This window comes from Vidua chalybeata, chromosome 17, assembly GCF_026979565.1.
Source record: "Vidua chalybeata isolate OUT-0048 chromosome 17, bVidCha1 merged haplotype, whole genome shotgun sequence".
NCBI lineage: Eukaryota > Metazoa > Chordata > Aves > Passeriformes > Viduidae > Vidua > Vidua chalybeata.
The window spans coordinates 8,680,364-8,705,975 of NC_071546.1; the positions used below are offsets into that span (position 1 = coordinate 8,680,364).

The 25,612-nt window shown below is 48.8% G+C and overlaps 1 long non-coding RNA gene across 1 annotated transcript; it reads left to right on the plus strand.

Moving 5' to 3' along the window:
* The first annotated feature begins 3,089 nt into the window (after positions 1-3,089).
* LOC128796843 (uncharacterized) lies at positions 3,090-16,190 on the plus strand. The gene is made up of 3 exons (XR_008433913.1): positions 3,090-3,171; positions 6,215-6,466; positions 16,128-16,190. It is a non-coding gene; the product is annotated as an uncharacterized LOC128796843 (long non-coding RNA).
* Positions 16,191-25,612: the final 9,422 nt, after the last annotated feature.

The window sequence follows — 25,612 nt, forward strand, 5'->3', positions numbered from 1 at the left end:
ATTTGGTTCATGCCTGATAAACTTTCATGGTCCATTTTATCGCTGTGTGTGCAGAGGAGGAGGGCTCAGGATGCTGCTGGCTGTGGACCAACCCTCTCCCCTCTGTCCTGCAAGAGGTTTGGCTGGGATACCAAGCCATGCAATCCCAGAACGGTTTGTGTTGGAAGGGATCTTAAAAGACCATCCCACCCCACCCCCTGCCATGGGCAGGGACATCTTCCATTATCTCAGGTTGCTCCAAGCCCCATCCAACCTGGCATTGGACACCTCCAGGGATGGGGCAGCCAGAGCTGCTCTGGGCAGTTGGTGCCAGAGCCTCACCACCCTCACAGGGAAGAATTTCTTCCTAATAGCCAATCTAATGCTGATCTCTGTCAGTGTGAAGCCATTCCTCCTTGTCCTGGCCATGCCCTTGTCCAAAGCCCCTCTTGATCTCTCTTGGAGCCTGCACTGGAAGGGGCTCTAAGGTCACCCCATATTCTTCTCTTTTCCAGGCTGAGCACCCCCAGCTCTCCAGCCTGGCTCCAGAGCAGAGCAGCTCCAGCTCTTACAGCATCTTCATGCCCTCCCCTGGACTCCAACAGCTCCATATCTTATGCTGGGGCTTCCCAAGCTCGACACAGCACTCCAGGTAAAGTCACGGACTCGTTTGGATTGTGCACTGGTTCCTCCAGCCTGGGATCCAAGAAGATCCAAAGTGTGGCCGGAGCCAAAGGAAAAGAGTGATTTCTGCCTGGGGGATAGCACAGAGAGAGGTTTCCTTTTGCAGGATTCTCAGTACCTGAACAGCAGAGGATGAAGCTCATCTTCCAAGGAAGCTGCTGGTGTTGAAAACTCTTTGCCCACAGCAGTGGGCAGGAGATCCTCCAGAAGGCGAGAGCCTGTTTTCAGTGCAGGAAAGGAGGGAAACTCATTAGTGCAATGTGAAGTGAAACAGAAAATGCCTAAAATTGTTGGCAAAATGACAGGAAGAGGGAAGAAAATGCTCTTTCTATGTCAATGTGTTGCTGGAAGGATGGTGAAAAGTTTTCTCCTTGTTCCTTTAACTCAATTTATTACAAAGCAATCCATGATGTTACTAAGAAAAAAAAAATCATTAAGTTTCACTTTGAAAATGTCAAAACAAAATGTTTTGGCATTTCTGAAGTGAAACATTTCATTAAAAATGCTGCATCTGAGTGTTTTGACATTTTTAAAATTCACTCTCCTCCTCCTCCAATTTTCTCAGTCGAAATTTGTTAATATTTTTAGTCCTTCTAAAACTTAATTTCCCAGCAAACATAGTAGTACTGAAAAAATGAATTGTAGCTTTGTGTATACTAAAAGCTGTGAGCAATGGGTAACCTGGGCAGCCGAGCTGAGGTTGCCACTGTCTTCAACCTCAGCTGTCTTTTCTGTGGTGCAAAAGGATTGTGCAATCATGGGATTGTGCAGTGAGAGCTTCTTTCCCTTTTGATTCCTTGAGAGCCAGAGTGGTAGGAATACCTGACATGCGAAGTGGGGAGTGAAGCTGGAGCAGGTTGGGAGCTGGGTGATGATGCTGATGTCCCTTTCCCTTCCTCCTTCTCCCTTGTGGCACCACTGGTTCAAGCAGTGGCGGCCTTGGAACACCAAAATGACTGCAGGGAATTGTCCTGGTGCTTCATCCAGGGGAGCGTGTGGGGGTGGAAGGGGGAAAACAGCCCTGCAATACAACAGGGTGGGCTGTTTCTGAGTGTTTCCCACCTGACAGCAGCCACCATCACCCTTCCAACCCCCTGGCACGCCCTGGGCATGCACAGGGCCTCTCCAGCCAGAGCCATCTGCTGCTGCTCCGAGGCTGTTCAAAAAGGGGCCGAGTCAAATGCCATCAAAAGCTGCCTTTCAAGTGATGCTTTTTGTGCAGGGGAGGGAAGAGCTGGCAGGACGTGTCACTTGTGGCAGAGTGTGATAGTCACCTACAAAGGCTTGAGGTGTTTGTCAAAGGGGCTGGGGAAGCCTCTGAAGCCAAGAGATGCTTTCAAGAGGAGAGCACTCTGTGCACACCCCGTCACTCGGAGATGAAAGGATCTCTGCTGCATTGCTTGTTGCTGCAGCCCCAGCAATTGCACACCCTTTCCCTGCCAGAGCCTCAACACTGCCTAAATTAAGGGGGAAAATGGAAGAAAATGTGGAGGTTTTGTATCTGGGTTCAAAGCCTCTGGCTCCAGGAGCTGGGGTGCTGATGGGCACAGCCAGTACAGGCTCAGGGTAGCGCTGCTGCCTTGGCTGGTGTTGCTGGATGAGGGGAAATTGAGTCGGTTCACCCTGATCCTCTTGTCAGGAACCTGCTGGCAGCCAAACCAGAGTCCCACCACCAGCTCCTGCCACAGGAGAGGCTCACACCAAGTTCTAGGTGGGGGTGGTGGAATATGGCACTTTTGCTGCTCGAACACAAAGCACCTGGTCTAGTGCAAAGTGTCCCTGCTCCTGGCAGGGGCTGGGATCGAGATCACCTTTCAGGTCCCTTCCAAGCCAAACCATTCCAGGATTTCTTTGGTGACTAGTTGCCTTCTCAGGGCTGCAATGACTTTGTCCTGCATCAGTGTGCACTCGACCTCTGCAGAAATGACCTTCAAAGGTCCCTTCCAGCCTAAACCACGCTTTACTGTGCTCATCCAAGCCCGCCTGTCTCCTTGGAGCCCTCCACTTCTCTTTCCTAAACAAACATTAAGAAAATAAGGCGGAAGGGAGGTGGTGGTTCAGGAACATAAAGTCCCACAAAGAAAATTATCTCCCTTTCACTTGAGTTTTTTGAAAGCTGCTGGGTTGCAAAGGCGGTTCTGTTGATTGCAGTTTTAGTCCTTGATTATGCAGTAATGGAAGCATCAGAAATCATCAAGCTTCCTTCCTCAATTTGAGTTTGCCCTTCATCCCGTGGTTTCAGACTAAGGATAAAATGGTCATTTGGAAGAGGAAGGAAGGAAAAAAAAAAAAACCAACACGATATTGTTTATCTCCCTTAAAGTCACAGCTCTTTATTTGCCATTCCCGTTTTACAGCTTGGCCATTTGACAGATCAATTAGCAACTGCCTTGTACAGGAGCAATAAAACCTTTCAGAGGGAAACTTTTCCCCAGGCTGAAAAGTACTTTTCTGTCCTTCTGAAGAAAGAGGAAAGGTCAGATGGCTCCTCAAACCAGGAATTCCCAGGTAAGAAGTTCACAGAGGGTTTCAGAGGGGCTGTCACCCCCTGCTCAGTGGGCTCTGGGCTGAGGGTTGGCATCAGTGAGCAAGAAATGAAATCAGCAAGTGAAAAGAGGAGGAAAGCACCTGCAGTGGGAGGGTTTAGTGAACCTGCCCATCCTCTCCCTTTCAGTGTGTTCGTTCTCTAATGGTTGGGATCACCTGGGTAGGGACTAAGCAGTTAAACCACTGCATTAGGTTCATTCTTTCTGGGGCAAAAGTACAGCTCGTATTTTAAAGTTTATATATGTGCACATCTATTTACCCACAGGATTTACAGACATTTGTGTAGATAAGGATGTAGATAAGGATGATCCAAAGTTCACAAAACAGGGCCAAAATTAATGCAAACCCAATTTTAGGGCATTGCAGCTGACCAAAAACCTGGATTTTGGGGTACTGGAGCTGCTGAGAGTGACTCTGCCACCTTGGCACCTCATTTTTGGGGAGAAGGTGAAGCTTTGGCCATCCTACCATTCCTGGGAGACTGCTCCTGCTCTCTTGGTGCCCCGGGCAGCTGATGGGTCTGCACCTCTCACAGGGGCTGAGTACTTTTTTCTCTCTTGTATTCTTTTTTTTAAACTCCAATCTGTTTGCACTTCTCCCCCCTCCCCATCACCATCCCTTAGGCCTTCTGGGGAAAGAAAGAAACAGCCTCTCTGTTTTTAATCAACCTAATTAGTGTATCTTTAATACAATTAGAGGGAAATTTTACCGCTCCCCCCCTCCCCCTGTATCAATTAAAGCCCCACAGTTGCAGGGTAAATTTTTAATCCATTTAGGACCATCTCCCCCAGCCCCACATCCCCCTCCTCCTCCCGCCTGGCAGAGTGTTGCTTCCTCCTCCGTTTTCTTTGGGAGTCTGTTCAAACAGCACATTGTGAGGAGTAAATAAATTACTCTCTGCCCCCTTGCCCTCTCCTCCACGGCAGCCGGCCCCGTTCCAGGCAGCTGCCCTGATTGTAGGGCAGGCGCAGGGGGGAAGGGGCTCGCACAAAGCCGGGGCTGCACGCTCCGGGTCAGGGGGGGTCGTGCTGTTCATCCTCCTTTCTTCTACTCGTCGTCCCCTCTTCTGCATCTTGATGGCGTTTGTTTTAATTTTTTCAGATCTGGGGGTGGTTGAGGATTAGTGTCTATTTTTTCTGGCTTGTTTCCAACCCCCCCCCTCCTCCCCCAATCCCAGTGGGTTTTTCTCCCCTCAGGGGTCTCAGTGGGGTTGTAGGTTATGGTCCTGTTTCAGTGGTTGTGGCTCCTGTCCCCAAGGTGCTGCATGGGGAATTGTGGGGTCCCAGCGAGCCTGGCTGCCTCCCTACGCCACGTCCATTCCCATGTGGAAAGAGCCTTGGGATTAACTAAATTTGGAGTGAACAGCCCCATGCCAGCACCTACAATCCACCTGGCTCAGCCCCATCCTTCCCTGTACCCAGCCAGAGCTGCTTGGGGAGCATGAGGAATCTGCAGGTGGAGCAGCACCTAAATAACGAGAGCATTTTCTTGGGTTTGGGATCTTTTAGTGTAATAAACACAGATGGCTGCTGGATCTGCAAATGTAAAACCACCAAATGTGGCATCCTGCAGTTGGAATCACAGAATTTCCCATCTCTGCTCCTCTGAAGCTCCCCAAGATGGTCCCTGCCTGGGATGCTTCACTTCAGTTTCTGCAGGACTTGAGGAACCAGCCCAGAGAGCTGCTTAATTAGTGCATGTTCATTTGCAGGCTGCTGAGATAGACTGGGGGCTCTGGGCTGGGCACCTGGAGCGTGGCACCCTGAGGGGATGGAAGCTGGGAGGGAACCAGGAAGGAGAAGGCAGGGTCCCACCTTCTCTACTCTTCACATGTGGGTGTAAGAGCTCATTCACAGGGGTGTGAGGGGAGCTCTGGGTGCTGTGGGGACAGGGGCTGACCCTACACAGTGCCTGGCACAGTCCCAGCACAGGGTGGTGGCCTGGCAACCCAACCACAGCCAGCAACTGAGCTGTCCTCCAGAAAGTCCTGCCAGTGCCTCGTTATCATCATGCAAACACAATTAGCAGCTTTGCTGCTGCCTTTTGGAGGTAGATGAGTGAGACTTCCCCTCTGAATTTCTCCCCAGCTGGCCCACAACTACAAGGTCCTGCCTTTATGGATCACCGAGTCCCTGCGCTTTCTTAATGAACCTGTGTTTAATGCTTGACTTCTCCGTGTCATGTTTAATTACAGCAGCTGTAACTTCCTCGTTGGCTGGCTTGAAATAATATCTAAGTGCTTCTGAGCTTTAGAGCCTTGTTATTCTTCTATAATTAGAGTTTTAAGGCTGGTGTGAGCCATCTCTGTAAAATAGGCAGCCATTTGCCCGGCATGCTTAGTGCCAGGCTTCAGGTTTCCCAAAGATGGGAAAGAGAAGCTGTTAATGAAACCTGGCAGGTTTAGGTGGAAGGAGAGGTGTGCCCGGGGTGCAAGAGGTGGCAGCCATGATCTGCAGCTTGCTGGCACTGGAGCATCTTGCTGAGCATTTCAAAACTCAAATGTCATCAAGGAATAGACACAAAACTGTTCCTCAGGGTGTATCAGACACAGGAGCATGGGGTTTCTTTTGCTTCAGGTTGAGTTTGCCTCCTTTCATCTTTGAATCTGCTGCTTTTCCCCTGGGAAGGGCTGGGGTTGGGGAAGATTTGGGATCCTCGTTGTCTCTTCATGTCCCCTCTGCTTCAGTGTGTGCCTGGTGACCCTCCTGGGAACAGGGATGAGCATCAGCCTGCGTGAATGATCTTCGAGACCTGAGGTGACACGAGGGGTGAGACAGCAGCCAACTTGCAGAACAAGTGGCCTTTTAGGACCTGCCAGCTCGGGAGAGAAGGGGGCTTTGAGTGGGTAGAGAGCACCCCATTTACAGCACATCTGCGCTCCCGCAGAGGGGCCCGAGTGTTCCTCCTCTCAATCTCCCCCTCTATGTTTGCTGCCTTTTAAAGGAAGGGTTTTATTCCAGCAAAAGGGAAGGGATTGATGCCTTTTTCGTCACTTTCTCTTCAGGTACCTGTGTTGTTGAGGCAGCTGCAGTAGAGGTCGAGCATGCAGACACACAGCCCAGCTGGAGGGGCTTGTGCTGGCTGTGGTGGGGGACTGAGCCCCAGTGACCCCCCCCCAGCTCTGTCCTTGTTCTGCCTGGGAGGTCTGGAGCTTCATGGGGGACACGGGAACTTCTTGGCCCAGGAGTGGCTCTTGCCCTGGAGGGCATGGTGTGTTCCAAAGTGTTCCAGAGCCAGTGCAACCCCGAGAAACAAGGTGAGAAGAGCTCAAATATATATATATTCTCAAATAACTTTTGTGGTTTATATTAAACTCGCACACTTTTTTAATTCCCATTAACTGGAGGGTCTCATTGTCCCAGATGAGGCAGAAAAGCCCCAGTCTGTGATGGATTTTGAGCCACCTCAAAGGGTGGCTCACTGAGGCTCAGCTCACTGAGGGTACAGTCTCAGCTGTGGTACATGTGAGGATTGAGCCCCAGACCCCACAGTATGGGACAGAAATTCGGGAATAGACTGAGCTGCGGAGTCAGGGAAGCACTGGGCTCACAGGGGCTGGGGCAGCCGCAGACAGGACACCCCATGGGCCACAGCAGCTCCTCAGTGTGGCTTGGGGAGGGGCTATCCCCTCATCCCTTTGGAAAGCTGTTCCTTCGCAGAAATGGACTGCTTGCTGATCCATCCTTAAATTGGGATTAGTTAAAAAAGACCAGGGCAATCCACCCTGATACATCAATTTACACTGTAAACTCTTCCCTGAAGCATCTGCATTTGGAGGCAAGATCCCAAATCCATCGGGGCTCAGGATGAGGCTACAGCATAGGACTTTGCACTCATCTCCTCCCAAGATCCTCATGGAGTACTGAGTATTAAGAGGGCTTTTTCCAGCGAGAAGGGGATGGTGAGGAGTGACAGTCTCTGAATTGCAATTTGAAACGTTTACAGCCCAGTCAATCCTAATTCATTATTAGCTGTAATTGTTTCAAAGAAAGTGTCCACTGTTATGTAAAATGCAGTCCCAGATGCTGCTAATGGTCCAAGCTCTCTGATTGCTGTAATTTGCAAAGCTTTCGCCTTTTTTTCCCCCCTCCCTCTGTAGTTATGATGTGCCTTTTATGAGCCAGCGAGGAAGAAAGAGAAAAGCAGCCATTAGAGGAAAATAATAATGTTGTACCTGAAAGGCCATTAGTGAGACTCATATAGAAGTATGCACCTGGTCTGTGCCCGATGCTCCCTCACACTGTCCCGGACACTGCCTGGGGACTCCGGGATGGGGACACATGAGGCTGGGGACAGTTCTGCTTGCAGGGACAAGGGCTGCAACCCCGGCGTGCAGCCCAAAGTGGTGCTGCCCTCACCCAGGCATCAGGATCTGTCAATACCAGCATGCCTCAAAATTAATTTTCACGATTAATTTTCATGATTAGAGATGGATGTGTGGATGGGAAATCAGCTGGGGTGGAGCAAATTTTGGCTGGTAAATTTGTTGTGAGGGGGGGGTTGTTTCTGGTGAGGGGGTTTTGTCTCTTTTTGACATGAAGGAAACACCCATTTCCCATTTGCAATCTCTGATTCTCCTTTGTGCAAAAGCAGAGCCACAGGGATGTCTCTCACCAGGACACCCAAGCTGTGAGCTGGGGGTCATTTCAAAGCTCTCATGACTTGATGTTTTTCGCCTGCACCTCTGCTTTTAGCTCAGGTGTTTGTTTTAGCCTGTCTGTGTCGATCCTGTCACCAGGAGCTTCTTAAGTCCATAATATCAACCTAATTTAAGGAAGGCTTTACTTGATGAGACAGGTTTCAGCCCCTGCTGTGTGCAGAGGAAAGAAATGAAGGTTGATTTGGTGTTTCCATCACACCCTAGCCGAGGCTGAGCTCCCATGGGATGAGGCATGATCCTTGGGCTGAGTTTGTCAGTGCAGTTTGCCTGCATGAACTGCACTAGATCTGCAACTGGGATCAGACAAAGAGGCACTTTTAGCTCTTTTGGGAGTTATTGTTAGGAAAAAAAAAAAAAGAGAGAATAGAATAGAATAGAATAGAATAGAATAGAATATTTCAGTTGAAATGGACCTGCAATGATCATCTAGTCCAACTGCCTGAATAACACCCAAATTTACTGTGAACAAACCTAGAGGGTGTGAAAGCTGAGTTTAAGTCTAGTGTCCACCCCATGTCTAGCAGATGCTGTGTCCGTAAATTATCTGGGAGATAAATGCACCGTAAATTATGCTGGGATTTCCCTCGTTCCGAGGCCAGGCTGGGGGAGCAGCAAGACAGAGCAGCAAAGGGCAGGAGGAGCGAGCCGAGGCGGTGGGGAGGGCGGCTGGTGGGAGGGGAGCGCTGCCCTTTCACCCCTGCTCTCCCACTGCCTCTCCAGGACTCTCTGCCGTGCGACCCAGTCGTGACACTTCCCACCAGACAGCGCTGCCCCGGCCCCCTCCCCAGGACCCGCTCCCCCAGACAGGCTTTGTCTGGGCAAGATTGAGAGGCTGCGGAGCGGGGCGGCCGCCGGCCCTTCCCCTCCGAGGAGGGTGGTCCTGGGGGTCATTGCCGGGGGCACGCAGGGCAGGGCGCGGTGGCATTGTCTGCTCGGGAGCCTCGGGACGGGCCTTTGGCAGGGAGAAAGGCACAGAGCCCCCATTCCAGCACTTCCCGTGTGGCAGAGCCCATCCCAGCCCCTGGCGCTCCTTCCCCTGGCCCGCTGCTGGAGATTCCGCGGCGCTGCCAATACAGAGGAAAACTTTTATTCATAGGGAGGGTTTTACACGGGTTACCACGGGGGCCGTGGGTCTGGCTCTGGCAATTAGCAACATGCATGGGCTTGGAAGTGTCAATTAGGCTTTTGAGTCATTGTTTACTCATTAACACAAGGTCTCTAATTACCCTGACCTGATGCTATGGGGCTGCTGAAGTTGGCTAATCAAACATGTAGAGCCTTCAAAAGGAAACTGGGACTCAGTATTGAGTGCAAATACCCTTTCCATGGCTAAGCCCGTGTTGTTCGGGGATTTATAACTTCACACTCTCCATCCCTGCGGAGGGCAAGGAGGAGGGAGCGGATGGCCGGGCTCTCCAGGTGTCTCGCACGCTGCCGGAGCAGCCGGCAGGGCTGGGATCGCTTTATTGCCTCCGCTGTCTGCGGCAGAGCGGGGCCGGCAGCCCTGGCTCCTGCGGGAAGTGTTAATGCAGGTCAGGGTACGGCTGGACTCGCCAGCCCCGGCGGGAGTGGGACGGATGCGGCGACAGCAGACAGGCAGCAGCGACATTCCCTTTGCTGCACCAGGAGATGGGGTTCGTGTGGCTGGAGAGCTCAGCTTTGCACCGAAATGCTGATTTTTGGGGTAAAACACTCTGAACTCCCCAAAATCAGAGCTAGAAAATGGATACCACGATCGTGAGCACAATGGTCACACAGGAGCCGAAGCTGCCTTTCTTGTTCGATCCCCCAGCCCGGCCCCCCCATCTCAATTAACTCTCTTTATTATTTCATCATGGCAATAGTTTGTGCCTTTAACGAATGGGAGGAACACTTGCAAATGCCTTTTTTGTCTGAAAGCAAAGCTGCTTGGTGTTACTGAACTTCAAGGGATCATTCCCTGTTTCCGCTCCTCTCCCTTTCTCTGCTGAGGCAGAATGTAGCGTAACTTAAAAGTCAGTGATTCAGACTGCAATTATAACCTAAAAGCACAAATAAAAGATAAGCTGGCATCCTACTGTTCCCCATTTGCATCTGTGTCGCATGGGATGAAGGGAAAAATAAAATCTGCTTTTATAAAGTGTTGAGCCAGAGAATCTCGTCCAGCAGAAAGAAGAAAATAAACAGATCCCCCGAGGCACCGGCTGTTTGAGCTGCAAATGACAGCTGGGATGGAAGATGCACCAGAGAGGCGTGAGGGGTTTGCACACAGGTTGGTCACCCTGGCCACAGACGGAGCCGAACCATAAACCAGACCCTGGTCAAAAGCCACTTTTTGGGATTTTTTTGCATATCCTGTAAGCACCTTGCACCTTAATTGGGTGTTTCCCATTGCCCCCCTCAGTATTTGCTGTAATTTCCAGTAGTGAGGAAGGGAGGTGGTGGCTGTCCAGGTTTGCCCATCCCGTCAGTCACCCCACACAGCTGCTCAGGACCAGCAGCTCAAACCTTGGTCTGTGTTTTGGGGAGCAATGGCTCGTTTTAGCATCAGCAGATTTCTAGTGCTCCTGTCTTGGTCGATTGAAAAATCACCTCCCAGAGTGTTTCAGGTCTCTCTGTTTGCAGAGATGGCTGGGAACTCACCGGGGCCCTGTAAACACTTCTTGCTGAAAATAAACAGGTTTTTGAGACAATAGACACTGTTGTGGCTTTTTTCCCCCACATAATGTGATGGGTTTCTAACTGAAAAAAAAAAAAAAATCCAAAGAGAAGGCAGAAGGCGGAGTGGTTTGGCTGAGACACTGAAGAAATCCAAAGGTATTTTATGTGGGGGGGCTGTGCTTTGTGTCTTGGGCTGGAGGGAACTGAAGCTCTGCCACCAAGTCTCAGCTGCAAGAAATTGTCTTCTGGCCTGGGAGCAGACTGTTTCCCAGCCAGGCACTGGGCTGGACAAGAGGAGCCACATCAATATAAAAAAATACTCTGGTTTGGTCTTCTAACAAGGCATCGTCCTTCACCTTCTGCTTTCCCAAAGACCTGCCCTGATACATCCTAAAGGCAGCTTGATTTTTTCCTGTCCCTATCAAAGACCCTTCAACACTTCATGGCAGACCCTGGCTGTGGAACGGGCAGCACGCGGAGCCTTTGCCTAAATTTGCGCCGTGCTTTAGTCGGTGCGGCCGCGTTCCGAGCCCCGCGGTGTGTCTGGCCGGAGGGAAGCGGAGCAGCTGTGCCGGGGATGCTCGGAACAAAGTGCCTCTCCCGGTGCGTCAGCCTGTGATTTGCATACAGATGCGTAGGAAATCCTGTCAGTCCCGGCCTGAGGGGGAAGGGGACCTTGGGAGCGGGAAGAGAGGTGAGGCTGGGCAATGTGTGTCCCCCAAACCTCCGTCTTCTTTGGGCAGACGGGCCCGTCAGCCAGGCTGGCCCAGCCTCCAGCCCAGCAAGGCTGGGGTGCGGGATGCTCCCCCCGGTGCAGCACCATCCTGCCCTGTCTATCTTTTCTCCCTTTCCTGCCACTTCTTTTGTTCCTCCTCTTCCCTTCTCCATCAGCCTGTTCTCCTCTATCCTCCTGCTGTTGTCTTATGCTGAAAATCTCGGGTAATGCCTCAAAGAGGTGTTTAGATCCTGCTCCCCAGCTGTCTGACTGCTCTGCTGTCTCACCCAGAGCAAACCCCCACCTGACTGTGCAAATGGTGTCAAACCCCGTCCCACCACCCTTGGTCTTTGAGTCCCATACTATGTGAAAGGTCACCACCAGCAGTGGATTTTGCAAGTTCAGGAGAGTTGAACAAACCCTCCATCAACAAGCAGGGATCAACTGCAGCCTGTGATCCCTTCACCTCTACTCAGCAGACAGACTCCAACTGGAGACTGCCATGGTCCATCAACTCGCTTTACTTTAAAGAAAAGTTATCCATCAAATCTGTTTGAATAGCAAATAAATGCAGGGAAGCTGTAAGTGGCCATGAAGGGTCCTTGGACAGAAGGGGAGGATGAATTTGTCAAACCCACTGTTTGTACAGCTGAACCTCGGAGTGTTTTGCAGCATCTAGAAGGCCGAGGCTGACTGTGAATGAAACCCTGAATTAATTCCCTGCTTTTTGTGTTCTCTTCCCCATATGCTGATGGCTCCATGTTGCCTTTGCTGCTGGACTCCAAATCCCACCTGACATGACACTGGTGACGGAGGGACTGGTGGCAGAGGGACACACAGCATTGTGCAGCAGCACACATTGGCTTCCCAAGCTTTTCAAAGGTGTCGGAGAGGTAAAAAAAAAAAAACAAAAAACTGGAGATACAAGCATCACATCTCAGTGAGGAGCTCAGAAAATCCCTCTCCTCCACACATGCAATTAAAGAGAACAAAACCCCAACGCCGTGGAGGTGCTGGAAACGAGGCCACTCCCTCGCTGTCCTTGTCACTCCCATTAACAAATACTGTCCGTGTCACCCCAAACGCATGACCTCGGCAAACAGCAAATTGAGTCTGTTTGTCACGTGGCTCCTTGAGAGGTGCTTGCCTGGTGAATGGCCTTGGCATACATTAAGTGAATAAACCGCCCCATTGTTCCGCTCCTTCAGCCGCTCTGCTCAGTTGACCCATTCAATAACTGTTTGTTTGCACAGATTTCCCCATACAAGTGCAACAAGCTGAACCCTGGATCTGAGCAGATGTGTTTGGAGTAGGCTCCCTCTCTTCGCTTCCTTCCCATCAAGGTGTATTGTTGCGTCTTTTGAGAGCTCAAACTCTCCCGAGCGTGACTCATTCAGGCAAAATTTCTGTGCTGTTCTCAGGCACCCTCAAGGATTTCCAGGCATGATTCACCTCTTCTGTGGCCATATTTTGAGGCTCAAACTAACCCAAAAGTTCCTAAGAGTTTGCTTTGTCTTTTATCACAGCGTATCTGCACGTGAGAAAATAGGGAATGCAATGGGGAATGGAAAAGATGTACTACTGTTGTTTAAGACCAGAGTGTAATCAGATGTGTCAGCATCCGCTCTGCAAGGCTGTCTGGCTCTGCAGTAGGTGCCCTGAATTCCTCTGGGAACGTTTCCTCCACAGGCATCCTTTGCCTTGGCCTCACAGCACTGTGAGGTCATCCCAGCCCTTCCCAGCAACCTGGAGCTCTGCCTGGCCTTGGAGGTGGGGAAGGCCCAACCTGTACTTCTGCAGTGCTGGAAGTGCTGTGGGTTGAACTCCTCATTGCCAAAAATGATGTTAAACCATTTGGTTAAACCCTTGTGCTACAGCCAACACTTGCAAGTGCCTTTGTTTCAGGAAGCTCAATTTTCAGACATGGGATCAAGAGGAATTTCACAACTATAGAACTTCTTGGTCTGAAAACCATGGTTTGACCCCTAAATTGTCTGACATACAGAACCCACTGCTCATAGCTCGTGTCTTCTACCCAGAAGCACTGGGTAAATATCATGAGTTCAGGCTGATCAAGCACAATCTCGCCTTGGTGCAGGGACCCAATAGCTGCAAGGTTCATGGAAAAACAGTTTTCAGCAGGAAAAGTGAAGGGGTGTACCCTTGTGTTTTAAAAACGTGGGTGACTTGGTTTGCAGAAAGGGTACATTCTTTAAAACAAAGAAAAGCTCTGGAGTGTGGGATGTTGCTGCCTGAAATCAAAGTCAGCTCGAGGTTAGCTAAAAATACAGTAGGCACGTTCCGTGGGACTGTGGGTGCCAAGACTCTGTGAGCTATTAAAAGTTCTGGAGATTTTAAATCCTTTTTTTTTTTTTCCATTGATGCATCACATGAATCACAAATACCCTCAAACGAGCCATTTGTGCGTCTCCCTCCAGACGGAGCTGACAGGGGGATAAACCAAACGCATGCAAATATTATCTCAGGGCAGGCTGAGATTGGATGGGGTGAAAGAGAAAAGTTAAACATGGAAGCATATTTATTTCTGCATAATTTTGTCAGCTTTCTGCTGGCAGTGAGAGACTAAACTTCGGAGGAGCCTGACCCCGGGATTATCCGAGGGAAGACATGTGCTCGCTGTTTCGGAGTCACCATCTGCGAGGGAGATTTCAGGGAGCGAAGACGCGTGGCAGGGACACGGCTGCATCTGCCCAGCCGGGAGAGGAACGGCCGGGACCCTCAATTCCTGAGCATCCTCCCAGCCCTGCCCCGTGCGTTTATCACCGCAACGAGTTTCTGCTTGACAGGAGGGTTCTTGGGCTTTCTGTTCCTTCCCCACCAACCCTCCAGCCCAGCTCCGGGGGACTTTCCCCCCTCCCTCAATCAGCCCCGGCGGGTCCATTTGCTTTTGTCTCCCATTAATTGCTTGCTACTTTTCATTGCCTGCTCCTCCCCCTTTTAAAGATAAATTTTAAAGCCCGAGCGGGGTGGAGAATGGCTGAGCCCGCTGTTATTTTTGACATTCGCCCCAGTGACAGCTGGACCTTGCAAGGCTGGGGCCGTTCGCACACAAAGCCTATTAGCTATGCCCACTCACTTAATGAGCCCTGAAGTCTGGAAGGAAAATTTCCTCCCCTAAGTGTGGCAGAGCCCTTTGTCATTGTAAACAGGCGCTGCTTGCCGAGCCCTGCCTTGCCTTTCTCCTTCCTGCCACCGTGGCTTTTCTATTTACTCAGGAAACAAAAGCGGAGCCGTGTCAGCGCGCAGGGAAGAAAATGTACCCAGCGACTGGGGTTCACACGGGCCCGCCTCTGCCACCCACCTACCGCGGCCGGGGCTCCCCGGTGCCACCGGCACCAAGGGACATCCCGGACGGACTGCGGGAGGGCAGGGAGCAAGAGATGCGCCCGGGTTTGCAGATCCTCCAACTGCTCCCTGTAGGGACCGGCTGTGCAGCTCAGAACAGCCCTGGGAAATCCTTCACCCGAACAGGGTGATTTGGGTCTCCAGAAAATCCCGCATTAGGCTCGAAGTTGGTTTGGAGGGGTATTCTGTGAATTTCTGTAGTAGTTTTCTGGATTCTCAAGCAAGGAGCTTCTGTCCCAGCTCTACAAATAATTCACAAAGGAATCTTTCCTTCTGTCTCTTTTGAACTTGCAGCCTGCCCAGGCTTGCTATTTTTTAAGCCCAAACATGTCCCATTTTATGCCTGTTTCCAGTGCAAATCACTACCCAACAGAATAAAACCTTAAGTGCCAATAAAGCATGTTAGAAACACTTTGGTGAAACTGGCAGCACATGCTTATTGAAACTCCTGGCAATTGCAAGGAAAGTGGGAAAAAACCCCACCCAGCTGCTTGCCCTGAGCAAGGCCACGTCACCTTGGGCTGAGGGTGACCAGTCACTTGACACAGACCCTCTCACCAAGGGCAAGAAAGTTACTGGGGTGAAAGATCTGGAAGACAGGTCTGGAATACAGGTCTCTAGGTCTCATGATTTGCAACATAACCTTCAATATCTGCCGGCTGTACAAACGAGCTGGAATATCTGGTCTTCATCCAGGCTGGGAAAGAGCTGTCACTGCTTTGTAGTGCCACTAAGGGAGCCTAAAGAACATTTAAATATCCTGCTCTGAGTGTGTGTGAGGCTGCTGCAAGCATCACAGCCTGCACAGCCATGGTTTGCTTTTCAGGTTCAAGTGTGCTTGAGAGCTGGACCTCGAGGATGTCCTCATGCCATTGCTTTCCTGGGCTGTCCCTGGTGAGAACTTCCCAGAGGCTTCAGAAAAGCAGCTCCCAGCCTGTGACATCTCTATATTCACTGGCACCCCTTCCCCCACTTCTTTTTTGTTCCTTCTTCTCCAGGGATTTGCTTGCTAGTTTTTAAATATTTGCATATTTCAGTGCTTTCTTTCTGTTGGTAACCAAGATTGTTTGGTAAAAGCTGAGACATTTCTGAATGTAAGTCAGGCAAAAAATTACCTTTTTTGTGTGCTTTGCAATTATCACAGCAAAATGATTCCTTTCTTCCTCCTGCAGTCAGTAATTTGTTTTTTAACAGAAAATCTAAAATGTTACTTCAAGAATGCCTGGGTTAATGCTGTTCTTGTTTTGCCTGTGAAGTTAAGCTGGCTTCATGACTGAAGTGTTTGTCTTCAATTTATAAAATTGCTTGTGGGTATGTCCCAGTTTGGGAAGACACAAGAAGCATTCACAAGCAAGAAAATTTCAGGTTCCAAGTTTGCTGTTTGGTAATGAAAGGAAAAGACCAATCTTCATCCCGTGTTTTCAGTTTGCCTTTGCCAGCGTTTCTAAAGTGGCTTTTCCCTGTTTGCTTCAAAAATCCTAAGGTGTAAAACTGACTGTCAGGATGCTCACAGGGATCTTTGATCACCTCTTTCAGCATCTCCTGCTTGTTCCTGTGTTCCTGTGCTGGTGCCAGCCCACGCGGATGAGGATTCCTGAGCAGTGTTTCATCAAGATATGATGGAGACAGAACCAGAATAAATAATGTTGGTGAGAAATCACCACGTCTTTCCCTTCCCAAAGCTCACAGCTGTCTTTTTGGTCCATTTGAAGTTCTGTTGGAGCAGAAAAAGGGATTTTCTTCTCTTGTTTGTCTTTGTGTCCACTGCTGGGACTGCTGCTGGGACGGCTTTGGGGAGGCTCTTTAGTGACCACCCTGACTCCTGCCAGCTTGGGCTGAGACCACCCTCGGCAGCAGCTTAGTCTGTTTGGGAGAAACAATGGTTTGGAAGTCCAAGTGTCCCAATTTAATGAGTATCCAGTTTAGGGAAATGTGGGTAAATGCTGATTGCAGGATAGGAATATGAAGGCCAGGGCTAAAATGTAGCTTTTCTGACTGCTTGAGCAAACTTTCCAGGTGCTCTGCTTCACAGCTGCTGCATGTCCAGCACACCTGAAATCCTCTCAGTCACAGTTCTCCATAAATGCTTGGAAATTTTCCCCAATGGCAAAAGAGAGCCACTTTGCTGCACAATCACCTTGTTATAGAACCACAGAATAGTTTGGGTTGCAAGGGACCTTAAAGATCACCTGGTTCCCGTCACCTTGCCTAAGGTGGTGACTGGGGAGCAAGGAGCCTGCTGTGGCTCATTTCTTCTTGTTCTGCATAATTTGGGGGCTGGATTTTGAGGTGGAGAGTCAATAGAAGCCCCTCTTTCCTCTGGGGTCATTTAATCCCTGTGCAAGGGGATTAAGACATGGCAAAGGAGCTGCAGAAGTCAGGAAGGAGGTTGTGCTACAAACCAAAGTGAGGGCCAGGAGCCTTTCCCCACCGCTGAGGCCCCTCCATCTCAATATCCCTCTAATATCTGCTAATCGGCTTTTCATTTGTCGGCTCCCTTTTAATTCACCGGTGTCCGAACCTCCGACATTAAGTTGGCAAGCTCGTGTCTGTGTAAAAACTGTAAGTCAGGACTGGGCAAACGGCTCCAGGAGTGCCGTGAGCTTGGCGTGTGTCGAGGGGATTTGCATTTTGAAGACGGAGCTAATCCCTTTTCTATGGTCTGCACTCGTAGGCAGCTGCCCCAGGAGCGTTTTGCCCGTCCTCTTCTGCATCCACCCTCGCTGTTGGAGGGGATTTCAGAACAAAGAGGGACGTGGGTCAGGGCTGGGAGCACAGACCTGGCATGCAGGGACCTGGCTGCAGTCTCTGCTCGCACACAGCCACTCAAGGTGACCCTGGATAAGTCCTGCAGGCTGCACCTACCGGGCACCAGGGCAGGCTTACGCATGCAGACACCCGATCCATCCATGAAGCTGGCCCCCAGCCCAGCCTCGGCTCTGGTGGCCAGCCCAGGCCAGGAGACCTGCTGGGAGACACTGCTGGACAGGAATAAATACATAAACACCTTAGCAGCACTTCCAAGCAGCCTGTTACAACTTGAATTGCCTCCGCTTGGTATTGCTGGGGTTGATTTGAGAGCTCCGTGGAAATGTGGGCAGGTTTCTGCTCCTCTGATCTGCAGAGCTTTCTAAGGAGCTGATATTGAGTGAGGGTTGTATTTCATATCATCTCAGCTTGATGATGCATGTGCTGCAGAATCTGCTCTACCCAGCAGCTGACGGGGGAATGTCCAGGGTCCCTGGATGAGACACGATGTTCAAAGTCAGCTGCAGGATGCAGATCCTCAGCACTCCCAGAAATGGAGTGTTAAAGCTAAATGTTCAGCTGGCTTTGCCAAGCAAGCACAACTCTTGTGAACATCCCTTTTGCTTCTGTTTCATTAGGAGAATTAACCTCGAGTTCCGTCCTGAAAGTAGAATTGAATGCCAAGAAATTTGGCTGGGTTTGACTTCTGTGCTTCATTTACAGAGGCCACAATGATCTTCCCACACTATGGATGATTATTTGCCCCAACCATGTGCAATGACGCTTTTACACATTTGGGATGAGGGATTTGGAAGCTGAGGAGGATTTTTTGAACCATTTCCAGCCCCTTCTGTGTGACTCTGGAGTTACCTGCCAAGTTTCTCTTAGATTCAAAGAGGGCAAGCTGCCTGCTTACCTTTTGTGGAAGAAGAGCTACAACACCAATTTCTGTTCCATGAATTCTTCCCTTTCCAACCTACATTATCCAGTTCTGGGAGGGAAAATGTTTCCCTTAGAAAATCTCCCATCAGCTTCACAGCTCCACACCAAGCCCATCACTAGGTCAGGGAACTATCATTATCAACCCTCAAAAATTACAAAGTTTACAACTGTCACAAACAAATATTACTAAATACCCATCTTTTTAAAAAAATTTAAAGATTCATGTGTCTATAAATACATTTTCAAATATAACTTTTACTTCTACACTCACAAAAGAAAAAAAAACAAACAAAAAAACACCAAACAACCAATCATGTTGGAATGTATGATAGTGTTTGGTATCTGACCCCTTCTCTTGGAGTGGGAAGACTTGCACCAGACAGTCCTCACTTCTGTGTTAGTCCTGCGGAAAAAAGCCCAGTGCTGACAATCTTTGATGTGATTATTTCATATCACATCTGGTAGATGCTGCCAGAGCAAGGAAACCCCCCAGCACAGCGCAGGCAGGTGGCTCTTGTTGGCCATGCAGGATTGCAGGGGAAGAAAACAGAGATGGGTTGCATTTGAAATAAAGCTCATGTGAAAATTTGCATAATAACATGTAAAAATTGTGCTATGAAACTAAATATAGTGCATTGCTATTTTACCAACCTCTGGTTAATCAAAGTTAACAACATTATAATGTAACAGACGTTGTCTCACTGCATATCAAATTTCCGTTCTTCCAAACCATTGGCATGGCTCTACATAAAGAGTGCAGTGGAAAACAAAATCCCAGTGATACTACACTTCAAATCACAACTAAACTTGCTTTTACATGATTAAAAACAAAAAGTTGCAATTCTTTCAGTCTCACCATGTGATCTGAAGCAAACCTGGGTGAAAGGATTGTGTAGAAGGATAACTGGAAGGAAACACCTGTTTCCAGTGCTCTGGAAATAGCCAGGTTTGTCTGTCATGGCTGGAACAGACATATAAATATTTATTTGAATCAAACCCACAGTTTTCTGTAGAAAGAAATAATGTTTTCAGGTAAAGCCTTTCAGCTTGCTCTATTTAATCTGCAGTGTTTTGAGGCTCTCAGAGGAGCATTATCACTTTGAGCATTAGCCAAGGCTGGTCCTACAGGAAAGTCAGAGAAGAAAGCATCAATCCTTTCTTTGATTTTTCTGTTTCTTTATCTTTTTTTCTTTTTCTTTTTTAAGAAACTTGTCCTCTAAGTCTCACATCTTTCCATTTTCTCCTTCAGTTTCTATCACAAAGTGTGATCTCTGTCCTACCAAGTGTTTGCTGTGGCTCCAAGGTGTGTTGCACATATTTCTGTGTAATTGTGATTTGAAAAGCAGAGGTTGTGTTGTAAATCAGAGGCTGAGCAGTAACCCCGTGCAAGCCTTTCTGGCCTGGACAATGCCGACCTCTCGTTGCTATTCCTACAGGAGCTAACAGCAGCTCTGATGGGCTCTGCGGTGTTAGATCCCACACAAACCCTTCTGGAAACCATGCTGAGCGAAACTCTCCCATTTCTGAGGCGATGGTTGGGTGCCCTCAGCCGGGTTTGACGCCACGAGGACGCCGGCGTTGGGCATGTTCCTGGAAAACCCCGCTCGGAGCCCCTGTGGGCTGAACTCCTCCATCCACGGCTGCTGTTAATAGGTTAATGAGCCCCTCGTCTGGCGGAGTTAGAGTGCCTGGCTTTCCAAGATAAAACTATCCAGCCACATTAGGAGGATGGGCCTCTTTATGACCGAACGCCATTCATCCTGAGTACACAAGAGCTCGCAAATTTAATAAGCAGAATCCATTTCAGCCCCGTGGCCTACCATGGCAACAGGAGAGAGGGGCTCCAGCCTCCGCTGCTCAGGCATCATTATCTCCAGGGCCATCTGCTCCAGAGAAGCACAATCCCAAACTCATTTAAATAGAGCCAGCCTGAAATATGTGACGATTTTTCCCAGTCTCCCACCCCCTCCCTGCACACGGCTACACCTCCGCACACAAGCGGGAGGAGATGTAATATTCAAAGGGTGAGGAGAGGGTACGGGAGATAAGATTATAGTGATAATGAACTGAGGGAAGGAGAACGGGGGAGGGAGGAACTTTCTGCCTTTGGCTGCTGTTCCCTGACAAAGCAAGAGGTTGCAATAAATTATAAATGTATTTTTTCAAATTGTCTTCTTGGAAGAAATATTTCCTAAACAATGATTCATCATCCTCCCCAGAACTCTGCCTCTCTGGAACAATTAAGCAGCAAAGAAAACTTGCTCAGTTAATTCATCTCTTTCCATGTTTTCTGACTGACGGTTTACTGTCTTTGTCATAAGTGGATAAAATAAATTACTTAAATATGTTCACCCCTCATAACTGGTGACACTTTAGAAAGCAAATTGCAGGGGCTAGGGGGAAAAGGATTCAGTCCTTTCCCTGTGGTAAGGATTTGAGCCCATGCACGTGCTGTCTCATGCTAAGGGCTCCCAAACCAAACTTTGGGACAAGGACATCTAACAACTCGCTGAGATTAGTGGCTTCAAGGGACAGGAACTTTGACAGAGGGAGATGAACAAGAGCGTGCAAAGTTTCACCATGTCTCTGCTTCTGGACAAAGTTTTTCTGAATGGATCTTGTTTATTTCAGACACAGGCATGGAAGCTGCAGGAGCTGTAAGGAGCCAAAGCAGGAGCAATGGGGGATGCTGGCAGGTGGTTCTACAAATCATTGCCCCAACAGTGTGTAAAGTTTGAGGAGCACTTCGGGCTGTAGCAGGGAGGATATGACCAAGAGCAGGCACTGCAAAGCCCTGAGGAGACATCCTGGTTGGCACCCAGGCTGGAATGGGTCTCTCTGCCTGGCCTGTCCCCCATGGATGTGTGTGGTGGGAGAAATGCAGTGGGCAGAGGGGAAAGAAACTACTGCAGGAATTTCTGAAAGATGCCATTTCTCGTTTGTTTGCTGTCAGGGCCTTCTGACCTCTGCTTGCTGGGTCACAGGAGTAAATCTGTCACGGGCTGAAAGACGCGTCTCCTCCGCCGAGGCGGAGGCAGCGCCTGCCCACCTGCACCCCTGACCCTCCCCAGAGTCTGCCCTGTGTCTGCAAACACTTGCCCTGCTCTCACATTTCCAGGTCTGCAGGAACATGTACAGCAGCACGAGCTCACGTGCTCTGAGGTGCTCAGGTGGGGGATGGGATGGAATGGGATGGGATGGGATGGAATGGGATGGAAGCTGCATCCCCTGTAACTTTCAGGCCAGGCATGCAGTGGGATATATGACATTACCAGCTCATATCCATGCCTGTGTGGTGCCAAGGTCTCTCTCACCTGAAGCTCTGACCTCACAGATCTCCCAGCTCCGCTCCGTGGCACATGGAGCTCGTGGATTACACAGAGTGAAGCCTCAGCAAATCAACAAGACCAAAGTGCAGAAATGCATCTAGCGGAGGCGGGGGGAAATGAAATAATATATATTCATTACATTTATTTAGTGATGTGAAGCCTCCCAGGGCCCACAGCACCGCGTATCTGCCGTCATCATTCACCCAGAGCGTGGCAGATGGCCAGGAAGCCAGCACAGCACCGCCGGGGCGGGACGTGATGGACGCCTGCAAGGACAGGCATCTCCACGCCGGCCCCAGGGACAGGGCAAGGAGGCAGAGTGGAATTATGTCCCCTGGAAATTGGAGGCTTTCCCCCATCCACTGAGTCCTGGGGTATTTCAGTGTCCCCTCGTGTGGAGAGCGAGGCTTGCTCAGGTGAGGAAGTTGTGATGCACCCACGTGGAGGACACCCAGAAGGATCAAGGTGCCCGGTGTCCCCTGCTGGAGGCTGAAATGCTTTGGTCACATCACTTGGCACAGATATAACCTTTAAGTGTTCACTAACTCAAGGTGTCAAGTCATTGATTAGGAATGCAGACTCAGCAGACCCTGGGTGATAGATGGCCTGTGACATATTAACTTACACAGAGAGCCTCTATTGCTTGGAAATGTTTTTAGGTTGATAAATTGGAGGATCTACCACAAAATCCATAATAATGTGTTTTTCTCTGTAGCACAGTTAGAAATGATAAGGTACAAAATGTTACCAGAGGTGAAAAAGCTTCAAAGTATTTGCAGAGGTATTTTAATTTATTAAATCTGCAGAATAGTTGAAAAATTAATAAAAACAGTTTTGCTGCAAATTTCTCAGCATTTTCTTTTCCTGGGCAGGCCGATGCCTCATAAAGACCTGAACCTAATCAGGCCTTTGAGTTCTCATCCTGGGCAAAGATTTAGAAAACAAACAAAAAACCCTTATGAAGACACAACTTCAGCTCTTGTTTTGCTCTTATTTAGAAGAAACATTATTTCCTTTAAAGGAATTTGAATCTTTGTATCTCCTCGTGTAAATCCTTGTCAGAAATGTTCCAGGAATTGATGTTCACAGCAACACTCAGTGTCTACTCCAGATAAAAGGAAACGCAGATATCTTCACAGAGAGACTGGTGCTGCCAACTCCAGCTGATCCTCTGTGAGAGCTTGGCCTGGAGTCGCCAGCAGCCTAGACCTTTGCCTTAAGCACAGGCATTCAATTATTTAACAAGGAAAATGGGCTCCTGTAACTAATAAAATGTCTGATTTAGCCCCTTAATCCCACACTAACATCTTTAAACCACTGCCAATACAGGTGAGACCTCTGGGAAAGCTAAATATTGCTCCCTACCTCGTGGCTTGCTTTCAGACCTACATTTCATTCCATCTCTGTTGTTCAGAATTAATGTTGCAGGGAGAGCAGCAGAGAGCTTTTCTAGGAAAGCATGGCAAACACCCAGCTCCAGCAGGAACCAGCCTACCACCGTGCAGATCTGCTGGAACACGTGGAATTCATCCCTGATGGCAAAGGCTGGGCTGCTTGCTTTTTTCTTTTTTCTTTTTTTTTTTTTTTTTTTTTTTTTTCTTTTTTTTTTTTTTTTTTTTTTTTTTTTTTATTTGAATGCTCAGCTTTTGGAATTATGAGAAAACCAACTAATGGGTCAAAGCTCTCAGAGCCAATCTTTCTGCCTTACTTTTCAAGTTTTAAGAGATAAAGCCCAGCAGGTGGGAAGGGAGAGGTGGAACAGGGCAGTTTTTCATTCTTCCATGAGTAAATTCTTGGTTGCAATCTCTCCAGCTCCCGGAGCGGGGGCCTGACGTAAGGAGACAGCAGAGCCCAAACCTTCCCTGCAGAGCTGTGTGCTTGGCTGGGCTGACACCAGGAATGGATTTGGCTCTCCTGAGGCTCAGCTGGAGGTGGGGTTGCTTTCAAAGAGCTTAGGCTCTGTCCCAGCATATCGCCCCTGACTGATTGATCACTTTTACTGCAGACTCTGACAAGAGGTAGGAAATTATCATTAAAGATGCCCCTCAGAATGGCTCTGAGCCATTTTCTATCAGATTTACACTGTGTTGGGAGGAGTAAGGCAATGAGCTTCTCCCTTCACACCCTGTCCTATGCAGCCCACAGAGCTGTCTGGGGTAAAAGGGATGACACAGAGGGAAAACTGTGCTGTGAACCAGGTCTGGGAGATCAACAGATACCAGTGTTCTGCTTTTAGGCTGATACAGGTCAGCTCTCAAATTTGATCACATTAGCAAGAGTAAAAAAAAAAAAAGGCAGAAAGTTTGACATTTTCTGATTAAAAAAAAAAATAACATTTGGGTTGCTCATAGTGAAGAAGCATTGGGTTAAAAGTCCAGGAAAATTTGGGGCAGGCTGTAGCTATAAATGTACCGAGCATCCTTCCCGGTATCTGTTCGCACACAGCCTCGGTTTCTTGCGTATTTTCTATTTTTGTTTTCTTTAATGGGTTTCAGCCGTGATATTTTTAAGAGCGCTGTTCTGTGCATAGCAGCTGCCATTGCCACGCTCCCAGCCCGGTTGCCATGGCTGATACACGGGGCTTGTGCCAGCATTTTGTTGGTCAACAAGTCACTGTCAGCGCTGTTGGGCAGCGTGTTTCCATAGCTATCCGTGGAGAGGGGCATCCTCAGCTGATGGGATGCTCAATCTCCTTTTTAAAGGACTCAGCCTAAAGCACTGCAGGTCTGTAGTGTTTAATGTGACTATTTAGCACCCTAACAGCTGAACTCTTTCCAAATTAGCCGGAAAAGCAAGTGAGACAATTTTTAACACAGCGCTGGTGGAGCAGCTCGTTTGCGCTAATCAAAAGAGAGTGATCAGCTGGAAAATGTCCCCTCTTAATTTAATTCATGGACTTCAAAAATAAGTTTCTTCAGATGCAGGTGCCTTGAGAACATCCGTTTTTAACTCATTTGAAGTAGTGAATTCCTCTCACTGGACTTAATTAGGGACAGGTATTAAAACAAATTGGGCAAGAAGACCTTAGAAGAGAAGTGATTTTATTAGGAAAGAACTGTAGGGCACTTTAATTAATGCCAGAACAGCTGTCCTTAAACTGTTTCTCTCTTATGAGCCGATTATCCCAGCAAAGGCTGAGAGGCCGTGGAAAACAAGGTGCAAGCTCTGTTCAGAGATTCTGTCCCTGCCTGTGAGACAGTTACCAGAAATCACTGAGCATTTGTCTGGTCCTCCCTTGGATTGCAGCATTTCTCTGTTTTCTTACAGTATAGACTCATCCCAGTTTGTTTCTGAGCAAATTGCTTTTTTGTTCACGTTGCATATTCCCCAAACAGTCGTATTAGTGGTGGCAGCATGTCATTTTGATGGTGTTATGACAGTGTGACGCCAAACTCGTATTAACATAACATTTCTTTTAAAATCTTGTCTGGAAACATATTGTTCTCCCTTGCCAGCGCTTCTCTGTTGTTTCTCTCACCCCTTGCCATGGTTCTGGGTTGTCTTTTGCTTTAATTCAGTTGTTGCAAGAGGGCCAAAACACTGCATATACAGAGGCATTTTGCTGATCATTCAGGTGATGGGACCAAGGGAGAAAAGAACAAACCTGTTTGCCCAAAGCTGTCCAGAAGCCTCTCCTGCAGGAGACCTCCAAGCTCACATTTCTCTGGCTGGCATCCTCCTTTCTCTTATGTTTCTCTTTGGTCAGATTTATTGAGTTTAGATTTATGAAGTTTAGGTTTCAAAATCTCCCATTGCTTCTATGGAGTTATTTATATTTCTTTGGTATTTCCTTCTACAACCTCAATTAAAAGGTGGACTCTGACATCCCCAAATGGTGAAGTCAGTCTGAAATTCAGAGAACTGCACCAGGAGCTGGCAGGGAGCCCCAAGACCGGAGGCTCAGCCTCCCTGTGGGACTGAACCAGCAAAATCTGGTGGAATCTTCCCCCAATCATCCTCACCTCCCCAGAGGGGTGAGGATGCTGTGCTCCAGGATGGCTT